This window comes from Chlorocebus sabaeus, chromosome 12 (assembly GCF_047675955.1).
Source record: "Chlorocebus sabaeus isolate Y175 chromosome 12, mChlSab1.0.hap1, whole genome shotgun sequence".
Taxonomy (NCBI): Eukaryota; Metazoa; Chordata; class Mammalia; order Primates; family Cercopithecidae; genus Chlorocebus; species Chlorocebus sabaeus.
In genome coordinates, this window is record NC_132915.1 from 110357209 (window position 1) to 110374370 (window position 17162).

At 56.0% G+C, this 17162-nt stretch overlaps 1 protein-coding gene across 2 annotated transcripts in view; it reads right to left on the bottom strand.

Annotated features, from left to right (window-relative positions):
• Window positions 1-8452, bottom strand: part of BRD3 (bromodomain containing 3) — a 36338-nt gene extending 27886 nt beyond the window's left edge. For both annotated transcript variants that reach the window (XM_008005743.3, XM_008005741.3), the window contains exon 1: window positions 8330-8452. The gene's annotated coding sequence lies outside the window, so the exon portion shown is untranslated. The remainder of the gene's footprint in view (window positions 1-8329) is intronic.
• Window positions 8453-17162: the final 8710 nt, after the last annotated feature.

A 17162-nucleotide genomic window follows, 5' to 3' on the forward strand; every position in this document is an offset into this window, starting at 1 on the left:
CGGGGGGTAAACTCTTGCTCCTCTTCTCGGGGAGCGGGGGCCCACGCCAGGGCTCACAGGGACCCTGGACACTGGCGGGGCTGGAAGCCAGTGTGCTAGAACGTGAACCTGAAGGGTCTGTGAGCACATATAGGGGCTCAACCAGGCCTGCCAGCTGAAGGGTGGGAGACAGGGCAGGAGAACTAATTTCACCACTCAGTCCTCCTGTGGTGAGGGGCTCCCACACAGCCTGCTGGCAGCTGCTTCGCTCTGAGGGGCTCTTTGCTGTGTGGGCAAGGCCCCCTCAGAAAGGCAGCCCGGCCATTAGCTGCCTGTCGCAGCAGCAGTCTCATCCTCAGCAAACGCACTCCGTCCCTGGGACCGTGGCAGGGAAGCTGTGGGTCCTTTGGGGACAGGCCTGGGGAGCCAGATGTGCTACTGCTGCTCTCCCCCGGGCACCAAAGGACAGGGATGGAGCTCCATCTCCCAAAGGAGGCGGCGGAGGCTCAGAGATCCTCCCTCGGGCCCACCTCCCTCCCCGGGTCTCCCACTCAGCTGCCCATGAAGCCCATGCTCTAGAGCCCACAGGTGCTGCCTGCCGGGCCCAGCAGAGAGAGAGGCAGAGGTCACCCTTGCCAGTCGGGTGAAAGTCGGAGTGAGCAGACAGCCTGCCTCAGACACAAGAGGATCTGAAACTGCCCAGAGAGGAAACTCAGACAAACCACAAAAGTCCTCGAACGCCAAGCAAAGAACTCAGCAGTGAGCGGGTCTGGTGAGATCCTCAAGGACCCAGGCCATGCACAGCGGCTCAGGCCTGTGATCCGAGCACCTTGGGAGAAACAGGAGGATCCCCTGAAGCCAGGAGTTCAAGACCAGCCTGGGCAACATAGTAAGTCTCTGATTCTATGAAAATTTTAAAAAATTAGCCAGGCCTGGTGGTGCACCTAGAATCCCAGCTACTCAGGAGGCTGAGGTTGGGAGGATCACTTGAGCCTGGGAGCTTGAGGACACAGCTGTGATCGCACTGCTGCACTCCAGCCTGGATGTCAGAGCAAGCCCCTGACACACACACACACACACGATCTGGAATGCCACGGAGATTTCCAAGGTAGCCAGCAGGGAGGGCAGTGGCCAGGCCCCCCGAATACTGACTAGCCCCTCCCTGGGTCCCACTCATGCCCTATCCAGGAAGGGCTCTGTGCTGGACACGGAAGGGATGTTGGTGAGGTGGCCCGAGTCCTACCTATCCTCACCGTTGCTGTGTGGCCCCAGGCAGGCACACTTCTGGCCCAGAAGCTGTGGGTGCTCCCCCGAACCCCTCCCAAGGTCCCTGGACTCCGCCTTCCTCTCCATAGGGCGCAGGAGGACCTGAATGAAAAGCAGAAATTCAGCCCCTTTTAGGCTGGCCCAGCCGAGAATTTATCAGAAAAGATGCTGAGTCCTGGACTGTTTCAGGGCTGTGGACAAACGGGGAAGGAATGGGACTCTGTAAAGTTGCCACCAAAGAAAACACCCAGAAAAGCCGGCAGCAGCCTCCCTGACCCCTCCTGCCATTCCACGGCCCTCCTGGGGGGCAGGGACCTAGAGGAGCAGGAGCGGGCACACCACCTGGCCCGCACAGCAGCACAGCCTTCAGGCACTCCACAGAGGGAGGACAGAGGGGTGCCGTCCCCAATGCCATACCCTGGGGCAGACCAGCCAAGGGGCAGCGGCTGGACCACGGGGGCATCTCCAGTCTGGTTTGGCCCCAGAACACAAAGCCCTTATTTGGGGTCCAGGAAGGAGGAGTCCCAGCTTTCAGCAAACAGGCAGGGCTGGGAGGACGGCTACCAAGGCCACTCCGGCTATAGCATGGGTCGGGAGGAGCGGTGGCAGGGAGGGCCAGGCTACACAGCTCTGCCAGGCCTGCCAGCTAAAGGATAGGAGACAGGAGCACTGGACCCAGGGGTGGGGGTGCTGGAGGAAGCGAGGAGAGGCCTTTCCCAGGGGCTCCCCATTCCCAGGGGTCTCCAGCCCTGGGATTTCCATAGCCCTGAGCCTCTGTACCCTGAGGGTCCCCATGTCCCTGACTGGGTGGCCCCCACTGCAGCACTCCAGCCCGTTTCCTGGACTCTGTCCTGTAACAGTGGGGGTCAGATGAGCCCCATCTTCCACAGGTGGAGGGGACGCTCAGAGGTTAAGGGGCACAAGGTCACCCAGGCAGAGAAGGCCAGAGCCAGCTTGAACAAAGCTGGACATCCATGCCAGACTCACCGCCAGCACCCCACGGCCCCAGAATTCTCAGGATAATGCTGGGAGCGGTGCTGTGATTGGCTGTGGCAGGAGGGAGCTGAGCCTGTGAGAAGGGACCCCAGCCTGCCGCCCCCACACCCGAAACTAACCCGGCCAACCGAGCACCTGTCCCCAGGCGGCCAGCGGGGCCTCCCTGGCCCACGTGGTGATTAGCGGCCACCCTGGGGCCACCCTCCAGGACTCGGGAAACTGGATCTGTCCGGGCAGGGCTGCCTTCAGTGACAGATGGAGCCAACTGCTTCCTTCTGTGGAGCTAGGGGAGAAGTCGGGGGTTGGGGGCCCCCTGTCGCCCTGGAGGAGCCCTGGGGATGGCAGCTGGGCATCATGGGCCCCACCCGAGCAGGCACGGCCAGCCCTGGTGCCTACTCCCCAGGGGACTCTGCCCAGTGCCGTGAGCCCCCCATGCACAGCGCACCTGCTCTCCCACAGCTGCCTGTCCGCCTGTCTACAGACCCAGCCCTGTCCCCGGGCGCTTCAGCGGACTGGTGGGGCTGTCCTGGGGCATGGCCCCAGACGCACTGGGCAGGCTGCCACTGCCAGCACCGCCTCTCCCGTGACTGTCCCCTGTACCCCACAGTTCTCCCCACTCTGTACCCCCCAGTGCCTTCCAGATCTAAGACCTCATACGCCTCCTGCTTTCTGAACCCAGGGCCTGTGCTTCTCCATAGCCTGACGGCCCTGGGAGAGTGGCCTCTCAGAAGGTTTCCCTTCCTGCCATGACGCCCCCACAGCCTTCTGGCCACACCCTATCACCTCTTCCAAGCTCTGTCCCCACCCACCTCTCTACCCCTGTGGGACCCTCATGAGGGGCGTAAGGAGGCCTGACCCTCCTCTGCACATGGTGGGAACGAGGAAGCCAGCCCCACAGACACGGGTCGGGCCCTCCCAACCCCAGGCCACTGCCACGTAGTCAGGGTCTCCCACAGGGCTGGGAAGGGCAGGAGAGCCACGACTCAGGCAGGGGACTCTCTTCAGAGGGGCAGTGAGTGAGGACAGCACCTGGCCCTTTACAGGGAAGGGGACACCGTGCTCTCAGAGGGACACAGCCTCAGGGTCAGGCCCCGGAACTCCGCCGACCGTGCACTTCTTAAAACAAAGCTGCGGCGGGCCCACCCAGCACCCATCTGTCTGCTCCATCTCCTCTTGGCCGGCCTGCTGAGAACCAAACGCACAGAACACCCCGGCCAAGGAGTCAGGCCTGGCCTTACCGCTCTCCCACCCGGCCATGCCAAGCCAGGACAAGGGGCCAGCAGGGCCGCAGCTCTCAGACCATCCCCTTGGTTATCTCCTCCATGCTCTCTGCCCGCCCCCAACCACAAACGCGGAGGACTGCAGGGCGCCCCCAGCTGCTGCCGGGACAGACCTGAGGCAGGGCTAAGAGCAGAGCGTGGGCGTGCAGCACATCTGTCCGTGAGTCCACAGCCCACAGAGCCACCGTGCTTGACCCTTGCCTCCTACCCAGCCCCTGGCACCAGCAAGGGCCTGGTCACCTCACCCAGGGCTCCGTCCTGTGGTGTGGGCAGATGGGGGCGGGTGGCACCATGGACCCGCAGGCTCACACAGGTGCCCCTTTGCACATTTTGCTCCCTGTAGGATTGCCAGGCCAAGGCTGCAGGGACGCATGGCACAGGGAGGGCATCCCCTCAGCCGCTTATGGTAGATTCTTCTTCCTTCTGCCACATGACAGGTTATAGCTACAACCCTCAACACTCCTCCAAGGGCCAGGCACCCTGCACAGACGTATCTGTGCCTCATCTCAGTCAGTGCTCACACAGAGGCTAAGGACGTCCCGCCCCCGAGCCCCACAGCTCCCAGGTACCGACTCGGAGCCCCAGGTCCTCACAGGTGCACCGAGGGCACTCCCTCTGCCCCAGACTCCAGGCCCAACCAGCAGCCGCCTCTGCATTTCACACCCGAGTCCACCAGCGCTCTGGGAAATGCTGCAGCTGGTTAACAAGCCACATTCAGAAAGACCCAGCCGGCAACTTCTGAACATCACCGCACCCTCAGCGGGACACTTTTCCAAGTGGCTGGAGTTGTCCCCAGAACACCTTGTTAACGTCTGACGAACTCAGTACCTTGGGGGCCTGCAGCAAGGAGGGGGGCGGGGGCATGTTCCAAGCCCCGTCTTCCCAACACAAGCCTCCGAAGGCCCCGCGAAGAGGCAGCCTGCAAACTGACTCTCAGGGAACAGCCACAGGCTGGTGCCAGACGCAGACAGCCAACAGCACAGACACAACAGGGTCCGAGCCTCCAGTCACACACACAGGTCCTGTCTCCACTGGGAGCTCAACCAGCCGTGACCAGAAGACTCACAATTTAAACCATCAACAGGTGAATGGCCCAAAATGTGACACTTTCTCTCTAAAAGAGCTCTCGGGCATGGTGGCTCACACCTATAATCTCAGCACTTGGGGAGGCTCAGATGGGTGGATCACCTGAGGTCAGGAGTTCAAGACCGGCATGGCCAACATGGCGAAAGTCCATCTTTACCAAAAAGTAAAAATAAAAATAGCCAGGCGTGGTGGCGGGCACCTGCAATCCCAGCTACTTGGGAGGCTGAGGCAGGGAGAATTGCTTGAACCCAGGAGGTAGAGGTTGCAGTGAGGGGAAATCATGTCATGACACACCAGCCTGGGCAACAGAATGAGACTCTGTCTCAAAATAAACAAATAAATGAGCTCTTAAGAATCTTGGCCAAGCATGGTAGCTCATGCTTGTAATCCCAGCACTTCAGGAGGCTGAGGCGGGTGGGTCACTTACGGCCAGGAGTTTGAGACCAGCCTGGCCAACATGGTGAAACTCCATTTCTACTAAAAATACAAACAAACAAATAAGCAAGACCTCAAGCATCTCAGATGGCAGGAGTCCAGGAATCGGAGCAGGAAGGCCCAGGCACAGGGGCCCATGATTTGACAGAAAGGAGAGGACGGAAAGCCCTATGCTCCACCACCAGCTGGGCACCTCTACAAGGTGGCAGTACCAACAAAAACACAGGAGCAAGGCCATTCTTGGCAAATGCTGACCCAAATGCACCTGGCGCCCCATCATGCTTTGCCACCTGTACATCTCTTCTGCTCCAACAAGGGGGTGGAACCACAGGGGTCAGGAAGGCCCCAGGCAGACCAACAAGTTCCAAAACCTTCTTATGGCAAGAAGCCTTGCATTCTGCCTTGATTCATCCAGTTACCTTTTAGTTTCAACCAGATACTGGCTTTCTGATATAAGGGACCTGCCGGCCAGGCGCGGTAGCGCATGCCTGTAATCCCAGCACTTTGGGAGGCCCAGGCAGGTGGATCACGAGGTAAGGAGCTTGGGACTAGCCTGGCCAACATAGTGAAACCCTGTCTCTACTAAAAATACAAAAAAAATAGCGGTGCATGGTGGCAGACGCCTGTAATTCCAGCTACTTGGGAGGCTGAAGCAGGAGAACCGCTAGAACCCGAGAGGTGGGGGTTGCAGTGAACTGAGATCGTGCCACCGCACTCCAGCCTGGGTGACAATGCGAGACTCCATCTCAAGGGGGAAAAAAAAAAAAAAAGGAACCTGCCTGGGACAGGAACCCCATCAGGTCAGTTATACCTTGATGACTGGGTCAAGGAAGCAAGAGGAGGATCCTCTGACCAACTGCTTTAACTGCTTTGAAAACCAAGAGACCTGCAGCATGACTTCAGGCAAGCTCCCACTTCCCAGGCAGCAATGCCCGGAAAGGTAGGCCCCAGCTCCCCACACCCCGCCCCAGTACCCTGTGTATCCACGTAAAACATGGCTCTTCCCATGGAGAACTGGGCCGACGGGCGGCTGGATAGACACAGCACACCTGTGGGTTTTGCGCCAATCACCCCACTTGGGAAACCCCGAGCCACCATGCCTCAGGGAAAGTGGTGGCACTTCCTGGTGGCACCAGGAATGGGATGAGGCCATCACCGGCCACCTGGTGCACAGGGTTCCTGCTGCTGGCACCTCCAGAGCCTGGAGGAAGAGGGCAGAGGAAGGGACCGCAGGCTGTAGCAGGCCTGGCTGCTCCGCTTTGCACACCCCCACTTTCACTTTCTGGGTATGACTACTTCAGACTGGAGGGCACGGAGTGTTTGCAAGTCCCGTCCTTCATTCAAAGCTCACTCACTTCCGACGCAGGCGCGAGTTGTCAAAGGAAAGTAATTACTCTGCTTTCTAAAAACAAAACAAAAATAAAAACGGGAGTGACTGCCCACCCGGAGAAAGCTTTTGAAATCCCTCCTCCCCGGATGTCCCAGCGGCAGGGCTCAGGCTGGAGTTGCTCCCACAGTCTTTCCAGGCACCCAGTGCCCTACTGAGGCACTGGGCCTCCGAGGCTACCGGGAAGGTCAGAAAGAAACGCCCCGGCTCGCCTGCAGCCTGTCCCGTCACAGCGAGTGCCTTATCTTTCCTGATCAGTAACCACCAGCACACATCAAGGCCTCAACAGAGAAAACGGCAAACACAGACCTTTATTTGCAAATGAGAGGCTGCATCAGGGCTGCCAGGGAAGGACCCCGGAGGAAGGTGTCCCTAACCCCTGAGGCCAGCCCCTTGCAAGGGTTTAGACCTTCCTTAGACCCCGTTGGAAGCCAGTAAGAAACTACTTTCCGCAGAAAAATGCCACACAACTTTGCATAGATTTCAGAATCTCCCCGGGTCCACGGCATGGACCCAGAAAAAAACCCTCCATTTTAAAGTAAAGAGTAAGGGGAAAAGCCTACAAAAGAGCAGGGAAAGAGAAAATTCTTTTCCTCTTCTGTTTCTTCTCACAGGGGAGGGCGAGGGAGGACGGGGCACACGAAGCTGTCTCTTGCAGTTCCAGTCCAATTACTCTGCCCACCAATGCACTACAGTCTCCCCTCCTGGTTAACTTTTGTAGACAATGGCCAAGTTTGATCTAAGGAGGAGAAACCCCAGCTATATATTTCTGAGCAGAAAGCTTTCAACCAAAATTAAGGATCGCAACCACTCAAGGACTAGGTCCAATGGAGGAACTCACACGATGGACGCCGGGTCCCTGCCCCCGGTGGGTCTCGGCGGGCCGAGTTCTGGGACGCCCGCCCTCGAGGGAGAGGAGGCCGCGCGAAGCCCCCATCCCGGCCCTGCCCCCATACGAGCAACCGGTGGAATGAGACTTCCCGCACGCCCCAGCTTTATTCACAGGGAGCCCACCAGGGCCATGTGGGTGTACAAGGTTCGGGGGGCGCATTTCTCCCCGGATGGGCTTGTATCACGTTGTCACTCCGGCGGCCCCCAAAAGTGAGAAGGAGAAACACCCTCGACCTTCCCGCTCCAACTCGCCCTCGCCCGGATTAAGCTATTTTCAGGCTGATTTCAAAACGGGAACTGGGTCTCCCCCTGGTTTGGGTGCAATAATCCGACAACTCAGGGGCGCTCAAAGTCAGCTCTGGGCCCGTAACTCTGGGAGGAGGCCGCGCAGAGCCCAGGCCCGAGCCCAGCCTTGCCCCCCGCCCCGGCAGCGGCGCGCGGCGACGGTCCCCAGGCGCGGGCCCCCGCAACGGCTCTGGAGAGAGCCCGGCGGGACAGGCGCGGGGAAAGTGGCGCCGCGGAGCGCACGGCCGCAGGCCGGGGCCGCCGTGCGCACCTTCCCCCTCCGCGTCCTCCCTGGGTTCCCCCCTTCGAAAGATGGCGGGCGGAGGAAAGGGGGAAAAAAATCCCTTCCGTGAGGGAGGGCGCGCGGAGGCCGGGCTGGCGCGGGGCGCGCGGGCCGCGCCAACTCCGGGCTGCGCGCCCCGGCCGCAGCGACGCCCCCGAGTCCCGGACGGAGGCGGCCAGGCGGGAGCGGGCGGAGGGGAGCGGAGTCCGCGCCGCCGCCGCCGCCGCTACCGCCGCCGCGACCCCGGGCGGCCGCCGCGCTTTGTTGCATCGTGGCCGCGCACAAAGGCGGCGGCAGCGGCGGCCCCGGGCTCCCGGTTCCCCCGGACGCGCTGGCGGCCTGCGCAGGGCACTCGGGCCGCGCTCCCCGGCCCGGCCCGACCCGCCGCCGCCCGCGCCGCCCGCCGCCCCGCGCGCGCAAGGAAGCAAGAGAAAGGCGTACTTGGCCTCGCGGCTCCGGCGGCCGTCCCCTCCCGGCCCGCGCGGCCGGCTCCTCTTTGGCTCGCCGGCCCCGGCAGCATAATAGACGCGCCGGAGCCGAGCAGGGCTCATGCGCTACGCCGCGGCGCCTGGCGGGAGTCGTAGTCCGCGGCCGGGCCCGCGCCGGGGCCGCCCAGGGGAGGCCGCAGAGCGCGGACTACATGTCCCGGCCCCGCCGGCGCCGCGCCCCGCCCCGCGCGCCCCCGCCCGCCCCGCCGACCCGGCCGAGAGCGGGCCTGGCCCGGGGGGCGCGCGGGGGCGGGGCCCGACCCCCGCCCGGCAGGGCAGCAACGCTGGGACCCCGTGGGCCGTTCCCCGCCCGGGCCCGCGCGGCTCTCCCCACCCCGTGTCGGGGACGGCGCCTGGCGGCGGATTTTCCGGTATCCCAGGACGGCGTGGAAGAAGCGGGAATGCAGCCAGCACCGCGGCCCCCGCCCGGGCACCCCGGGGCCCACGGGAGTCACCCTAGAACCCCGGCCGCGCACGGGCGGGGCGGCGCGCACCTGCCGGGAGCCCGTGTTTGTAAACAAACCGCGCGCCTAATTAGCCTGTCGGGAGCGCGCGCGCGGGGCGGGGGGCGGGGCGTCGGCGCGCCCGGGCAGGTCGGCCCCGCCCGGGGAGGAGCCGCGCTCAGCCGCGCCCTCCGTGTCCCCATCTCCCCCACCCCTGACTTGCTGGGGCGCGGGCGCCCAAGTTCGCTGTGGCTGGAGAGGGCGCCAAGTCTCCAGAGCTGGCGAAGAGTTAGGGGTGTTCCCAGCTCTGCCTGGGGACATTCTCGCCCCAAGCCCCAGTTTCCCCATCTGCCCAGTGAGGGGCAGCAACTGGATGCCAGGTTCCCAGGCTGAGATTCTGGGAGAGGGCCACCCCTGTCCCTTTTTCTGTATCTTGAAAGGTTCAGCCCATGGACACGTTTTGCATCTTGTTTTGGGTGATGACCACTTGGGTTGACACATTAATCAATTTCGTTTGTTTGTTTGAGAAGTAGTTTCGCTCTTATCACCCAGGCTGGAGTGCTGGAGTGCAGTGGCTGGATCTCGGCTCACTGCAACGTCCACCTGGTTCAAGCGATTTTCTTGGCTCAGCCTCCCGAGTAGTTGAGATTACAGGCACCCGCCACCACAACCGGCTAATTTTTATATTTTTTTAGTAGAAACGGGGTTTTACCATGTTGGCCAGGCTGGTCTCAAACTCCTGACCTCAGATGATCCACCCACCTCGCCCTCCCAAAGTGCTGGGATTACAAGCGTGAGCCACTGCACCAGGCCACATGAATCAATTTTAATCCAGCTGTAACTTAAGGTGGTTACACGTTGTGTATCTTGACCCCAATAAAAAAAGTCAAAAACAAAACAAGATTCCTCGGTGCCTGCTGAACCTGCCAACTGCAAGGTCGAGTTTCTTTGTGTGGGCTGCACCCACCCCAAGCTCCTGGGGTCCCCAGGTGTATTCCAGGTTGAGCAGCAGCTCCACTGCCTGGAATGCATACATCTATGCAATATTCACAAAGTGAGTGCCAGCATAGAGACAGTTCAACCCCATGCACACCTAGAAGGCAGGTTTTCTATCCCAGGCTTCTAGGTGTGAAACAGGCTCAGTGAGGCAAAGGGTCCTGCCCAAGGTCATGAAGCCAATTTGCAGGAGGGCTGAGACCCCAAAGCCCTGGGGTCTTAGGATGAGTTTGCAGGAGAAGCCAGCACCTTTCCCAGCCCTGCCCCTCTGTTTCTGCTGGGAGCCCAGGACCTTCTTACACCCCAGGGCAAGACTCTAGGACAAGGTTCCAGCCGTGCCTTTCTAGTTGGCAAAATGGACAAAGTGCAGTCCTCAGGCACAGGAAGGTCAGCGAGGGGGAATGTGGGAGGTGAGGATCTGCAGGCAGGTCCCTTAGAACTACCATCCTGGTTGTGTCCCCAAAGCCCCAGTGTAGTTCCTCAAACTACAGGCTTCTGTGTTGGCCACCTTGGAGGCTGCAACCCATTCCTGCTGTTTGCATCTCATCTCCTTGGGTATCTTCAGCACTCTGGCCACCAGGATGGCCACCTCACCACCTACACAGACCCCACTGCACTCCTTCCGAGGCCAGAACTAAAAGCCTTGCCACCTGGTCTTGACCTCAAGGAGCCCAGGTGCATGCACACAGCAGGCTGCCCTGACCAGCCAGCGTGTCTGAGGCTGCTGACCAAATGCCCCCAACCCTGATGGGCCTCCCACTGCCCTAAGATGACCCCCAGGAGTATGGCAGGAACCCAGGCCCTCCCTGGGCACTGGCTCAGATAGAAGAACCAAGGTCCCCCTTCTTCTTTCCCTTCCCACTGCCCACCCACTCATGAGTGGCCTGGATGGTTCCATGGAGCCAACGTTCCTGAGGCTGGAGAAGTCTCTAGGAGGCAGAATCTGTAAGGGAACAGGACAGAAACTCTCATGTGAGCATCTCAGCCCCTGTACTACTATCTCTGAGGACTAGTTTAGGGGCCACAGTGGCAAACAGCTGAAAGTCAGCAGGGCTGCCATTGAGAAGGGATTTGGGGTGGCTCTGTGGTCCCCTCCAGCCCCCAACCAGCCCATCATCCTCTCCCTTCCTAGCCTCAGGCTCTTGGAGTTTCAACCTCTGGTACTGCTGAGTTTCCCAAGTGAAGCCACTTAATCTCCCCGACCCAGGTTTCCTCCCCTGTCACAGGAGGATAAAAATAGAACCTGATCTCGCAGCTCTGGGAAGGGAGCGGGGCGTGTGCAAAGGCTGGGACTGTGATCGGGAGCAGGCCGCTGCCTTTGCCTCCTTGGCCATCACTCACCTCTCTACCTTGACGTTTTACTTCCTGAGCCTCCTTGGGGACTGTCTCACAGCTCTGTGACAGCAGAGCACCTTGTCCATGAGATATCCCTAAACATCCTTCAGCGGTATCTGGTACCTAGTGGGTGCTCAGTACATAGTTGTTGAATGAATAAATGTTCTCTTCTGCACCTCTGTCCTGCCCTCCAGCCTCTGTTTGCAAACCTCAGTGTAGCCCAGGCTCTACCAGTGAAGCAGCCACGTGCTCACATCTAAAGGAGGCCCCAGAGCCAGGCTCCAGCCAGTACAGGAGCCAGGGCCTCAGCTGCCTCCTCCTCCTTCACCCATAATGCCCCTTAAGGCAGCAGTCTCCAGCCTTTCTGGCACCAGGGACCATGGAAGACAATTTTTCCATGGATGAGTGGGGACAGATAATGGTTTTGGAGTCAAACTGTTCCATCTCAGATCATCAGGCATTAGATTCTCATAAACAGCACGCAGCCTCGATTCCTCGCATGTGCAGTTCACAGTACAGTTTGTGCTCCTATGAGACTCTAATGCCGTTGTTGATCTAACAGGAGCCAGAGCTCAGGTGGGAATGTTCGCTCGCAACTGCTCACCTCCTGCTGTGCGGCCCTGTTCCTAACAGGCCACAGACCAGTAACAGTCCAAGGCCCAGGGGTTGGGGATCCTGCCTTAAGGCACAGAGCAGTTACATTATGGCACTGAAATTTATACATCAGTTTCTTGAAAGTTTCATTATCATGTGTCTTTCCCCAGGATGGATCAGCTCTCAGCACAACTTTTTAAGAAAATGAATTTCTATCTCCACCAAGCAAAGGCTGGGCTACAGAGAACTCTGGAGGGTGGAGGAGCAGAATAATTAGTGCCTACTATGTGCCAGGCCCTGTGTCAACAGCCTTATGTACACCATTTTATTGAATCCCGGAACAGTTTGATGACGTAGGGATGATTATGTCTACTTTACAGGTGGAAATGGAGGCACAGTGAAGTTAAATTACTAGCCTGAGCCATGAACCCAAATGTGGCTTCGTATTTCATTTACAAAATATATTTCAGAAGACTGCACCTTGGTAGGGGAAGGTGAGGCATTAACTTGAGGAAGTAAATGCCCATATCTAAGTTCATTAAACTTCTCTTAGAAAAGGGTGGGGAGGCTGGGCACAGTGTCTCATACCTGTAATCCCAGCACTTTAGGAGGCCAAGGTGGGCAGATCACCTGAGGTCGGGAGTTCGAGACCAGCCTGAACAACATGGAGAAACCCCGTCTCTCCTAAAAATACAAAATTAGCCGGGCATGGTGGTGCATGCCTGTAATCCCAGCTATTCGGGAGGCTGAGGCAGGAGAATCACTTGAACCCGGGAGGCAGAGGTTATGGTGAGCCGAGATTGCGCCATTGCACTCCAGCCTGGGCAATAAGAGCGAAACTCTGTCTCAAAAAAATAAAAAGAAAGAAAAGGGTGGGGAGCCCTACGGAAGGGAGGGAACTTGGAGTTGAGCCCTTCTCACTTTCCTGTTCTTCTCGTCCACAACATGGAAAATTGTTTGCACAAAAATAATAGTAAAGTCCTTAAAGATATGGAGTAGAAAGGTCTCTGGTATAACCTGGGAGCCCAGGTGAACAGGGAGAGAGACTTGTGCTGCAGCTGCATAAATTGGTTGCAGAAAGACAGTCAAAAGGAGGCAGGCAGGACAAGAAGACAGGTGGGCCAGGCCCAGGGGCTTATACCTGCAATCCCACACTTTGGGAGGCTGAGGTAGGGGATTACTTGAGCCTAGTAGTTGGAGGCCAACCTGGGCAACAAAGTGAGTGCCAGTATTTATGAAAAATCAAAAATTTAGCCAGGTGTGGTGGTGCACACCTGTGGTCCCAGCTACACAGGAGGCTGAGGCAGGAGGGTCGCTGGAGCCCAAGGAGCTTGAGGCTGCAGTGAACTGTGTTTGCGCCACTGCACTCCAGTGCATGGGCGGCAGAGTGAGACCCCTGTCTGGAAAAAAAAAGAAAAAAAAAGACAGGACAGGTGACCCCCACTGAGTCTTAGTCTTCACATCTGTAAGATGGGTACAATAAATACCTACCTCTGCTAGGCGCAGTGGCTCACGCCTGTAATCCGAGGTGGGCAGATCACGAGGTCAGGAGTTCGAGATCAGCCTAGCCAACGCGGTGAAACCCCATCACTACTAAAAATACAAAAATTAGCCAGGCATGGTGGTGCACACCTGTAATCCCAGTTACTCGGGAGGTTGAGTCAGGAGAATTGCTTGAACCTGGGAGGCAGAGGTGGCAGTGAGCTATCGCACCACTGCACTCCAGCCTGGGCGACAGAGCCAGACTCTGTCTCGGAAAACAAAAAACAAAACAAAACAAAAAAACAGGCCGGGCGCGGTGGCTCACGCCTGTAATCCCAGCACTTTGGGAGGCCGAGGTGGGTGGATCACCTGAGGTCGGGAGTTTGAGACCAGCCTGACCAACATGGAGAAACCCTGTCTCTACTAAAAATACAAAATTAACCGGTCATGGTGGCTAATGGCTGTAATCCCAGCTACTTGGGAGGCTGAAGCAGGAGAATCGCTTGAACCTGGGAGGTGGTGGTTGTAGTGAGCTGAGATTGCGCCACTGCACTCCAGCCTGGGCAACAAGAGCAAAACTCCATCTCAAAAAAACAAACAAACAGGCCGGGCGTGGTGGCTCAAGCCTGTAATCCCAGCACTTTGGGAGGCCGAGGCGGGCGGATCATGAGGTCAGGAGATCGAGACCATCCTGGCTAACATGGTGAAACCCCGTCTCTACTAAAAAAATACAAAAAAACTAGCCGGGCGCAGTGGCGGGCGCCTGTAGTCCCAGCTACTCGGGAGGCTGAGGCAGGAGAATGGCGTAAACCCGGGAGGCGGAGCTTGCAGTGAGCTGAGATCCGGCCACTGCACTCCAGCCTGGGCGACAGAGCGAGACTCCGTCTCAAAAAAAAGAAAGAAAGAAACAAACAAACAACAAAAAAAAACCCCACCTACCTCATAGGATTGGTGTGAGGATAAACGAGGTACGAATACTCTCTCGTAAGCTAGAACATTCATTCGTTCATTCACTCCAGAGGTACTGATGGAGTTTCTATGCTCTCACCTCCTGACACTGCAGATTCAACAATGAACAAGACAAAGCCTTAGCTGACCCCCTCCTAGGGACAGACAGACGATCATAAATAACTATAAAACATACAGTGTGCCTGATGGTGTTCTGTGCTAGGGAGAAAAGGCAGGCAGGAAAGGGAGCCAGGGAGACAGGCTGATGTGGTCATGGCAGCTATATATGGGTAATAAATATCGTGGGTAATTTTATTTTTCTTTTTCATCATTGGTTTTTTCCACTTTTCTGTGGCAAATAGGTATTACTAGGTAGGGAAAATTGAGTTTGGTTTTAAAAATCAGTTATCAGGCCGGGCGCGGTGGCTCAAGCCTGTAATCCCAGCACTTTGGGAGGCCGAGACGGGCGGATCACGAGGTCAGGAGATCGAGACCATCCTGGCTAACCCGGTGAAACCCCATCTCTACTAAAAAATGCAGAAAAACTAGCCGGGCGAGGTGGCGGGCGCCTGTAGTCCCAGCTACTCGGGAGGCTGAGGCAGGAGAATGGCGTAAACCCGGGAGGCGGAGCTTGCAATGAGCTGAGATCCGGCCACTGCACTCCAGCCTGGGCGACAGAGCGAGACTCCGCCTCAAAAAAAAAAATAATAATAATAATTTAAAAAATAAATAAATAAATAAATAAAAATAAAAATCAGTCATCATGATGTAATGGAGAGAGCACTCGCCTGGAAGGTCCTATAAATCTCTTGGGATCCTTGCTGAATTTGTAGGTGCCCATGGCATTCCTGAAGCTGATGGTTTAGGAGATGGTGTGCCAGCCCATCTTGGCTTTGCCATCCACAGGAAAGCTTTCTGCATTGCTGTCCTGGGACACCATGGCCCTATCTGTGTTCCCTCATATCCCCAGCCACAGAGAAGGAGCCCCAAGACAATAAAATAAGTGTGTTTAAAAGGATTAAAAACATGAAATAAACTTTTTAAAAAAAGACTAACGAAATTTTCTGGAAGTTTTGAAAATAATCCCAGAACTTGGAAAAATAAAAAATACCAGCTACATGGAAATTTAAATCTTAGGGAAAGGGTTAGCCGGGCGTGGTGGTGCGCACCTGTAATCCCAGTTACTCGAGAGGCTGAGTCAGGAGAATTGCTTGAACCCGGGAGGCGGAGCTTGCAGTGAGCTGAGATCACACCACTGCACTCCAACCTGGGTGACAGAGCATGACTCCATCTCGGAAAACAAGCTTAGACGAAACTGAAGAAAGAGTTAGTTCCTTGAAAGATAGATCTGAGGAAATCAGCTAGAATGAAGCTTAGAGAAACAGAGACGAAAAGCACAAAAACTGGAAAATTCAGTTGAGAAACAGGAAAGGGATGGTTATACAAAGTTAGTTCAGAAAAGTCACCAAATGAATGACAGCAATTACACTTAGATGGCAGCAACAATCCCTGGTGAGCGGGGAGGATCTGATTTCCAGAGTTGCTGCATTATAATATTTGAAATGTCCAGTTTTCAACAAAAAAGCTACAAGGCTTGCAAAGAAGCAAAGAAAGTGTGGCCCATACACAGGGACAAAAACAAAGAATTAATAGGAACTCATCCTTAGGAAGCCCAAGCATTGGACTTACTACACAAAGACTTTGAATTGACTCTTAAATATGCTCAAGAGCTAAAGAAAACCATGTACAAAGAGCCAAAGGAAACTATGAGCATGATATCTCACCACATAGAAAAGAGAAATAAAGAGAAATTATAAAAAGGAACCAAATAGGCCTGGCGCAGTGGCTCACACCTGTAATCCCAGCACTTTGGGAGGCCAAGGCGGGCGGATCACGAGGTCAGGAGATCGAGGCCATCCTGGCTAACACAGTGAAACCCCGTCTCTACTAGAAATCCAAAAAAATTAGCTGGGTGTGGTGGCGGGCGCCTGTAGTCCCAGTTACTCAGGAGGCTAAGGCAGGAGAATGGCGTCAACCGAGGAAGTGGAGCTTGCAGTGAGCAGAGATCCTGCCACTGCACTCCAGCCTGGGTGACAGAAGGAGACACTGTCTCAAAAAAAAAAAAAAAAAAAAAGGAACCAAATAGAAAGATTAGAGTTGAAAAGAACAATAACTGAAATTAAAAATTCCATCTACAGCCGTAACACCCTGAATGAACCCAATCTCATCTGAAATTAAAAATTCACTAGAGAAATTTCATTGCATATTTGAGAAGACAGAAAAAATAATCAGCAAACATAAAGATAAGTAATTGAAATTATGCCATTGGAGGAAAAGAAAGGAAAAAAGAATAAATAAAAAAAATTAACAAAGCCTTAAAGCTGTGGGACACTATCAAGCATACCGATATATGTACAATGGGAGTCAGAGAGGAATACGAGAGAAAGAGTAAGGAGGAAAGATCATTTCAGTAAATAATGTCCAAAGATTTCCCAAATTTTTGGTGAAAGATATGAATCTACATATCCGAGAAACTCAAAAAGTTTTTTCAAGGTGAGATAAACTTAAATAGATCCATATCAAGCTATATTATCATCAAACAGTTAAAGACGAGAAGAAGGCTGGGCTTGGTGTCTCACACCTGTAATCCCAGGACTTTGGAAGGCTGAGGTGGGTGGATCACCTGAGGTCAGGATTTTGAAAGTAGCCTGACCAACATGGTGAAACCCTGTCTCTACTAGAAATACAAAAATTAGCCAGGTGTAGTCGTGGGTGCCTGTAGTCTCAGCTACTCAGGAGGCTGAGGCAGGAGAATTGCTTGAACCCAGGAGGCAGAGGTTGCAGTGAGCCAACATTGCACCACTGCACTCCAGCAGCCTGGGCAACAGAATAAGACTGTGTCTCAAAAAAAAAAAAAAAAAAAAAGACAAGAAAATCCTGAAAGTAGGGAGAGAAGCAACAAGGGATCTTCAATAAAGTTAACAGTGG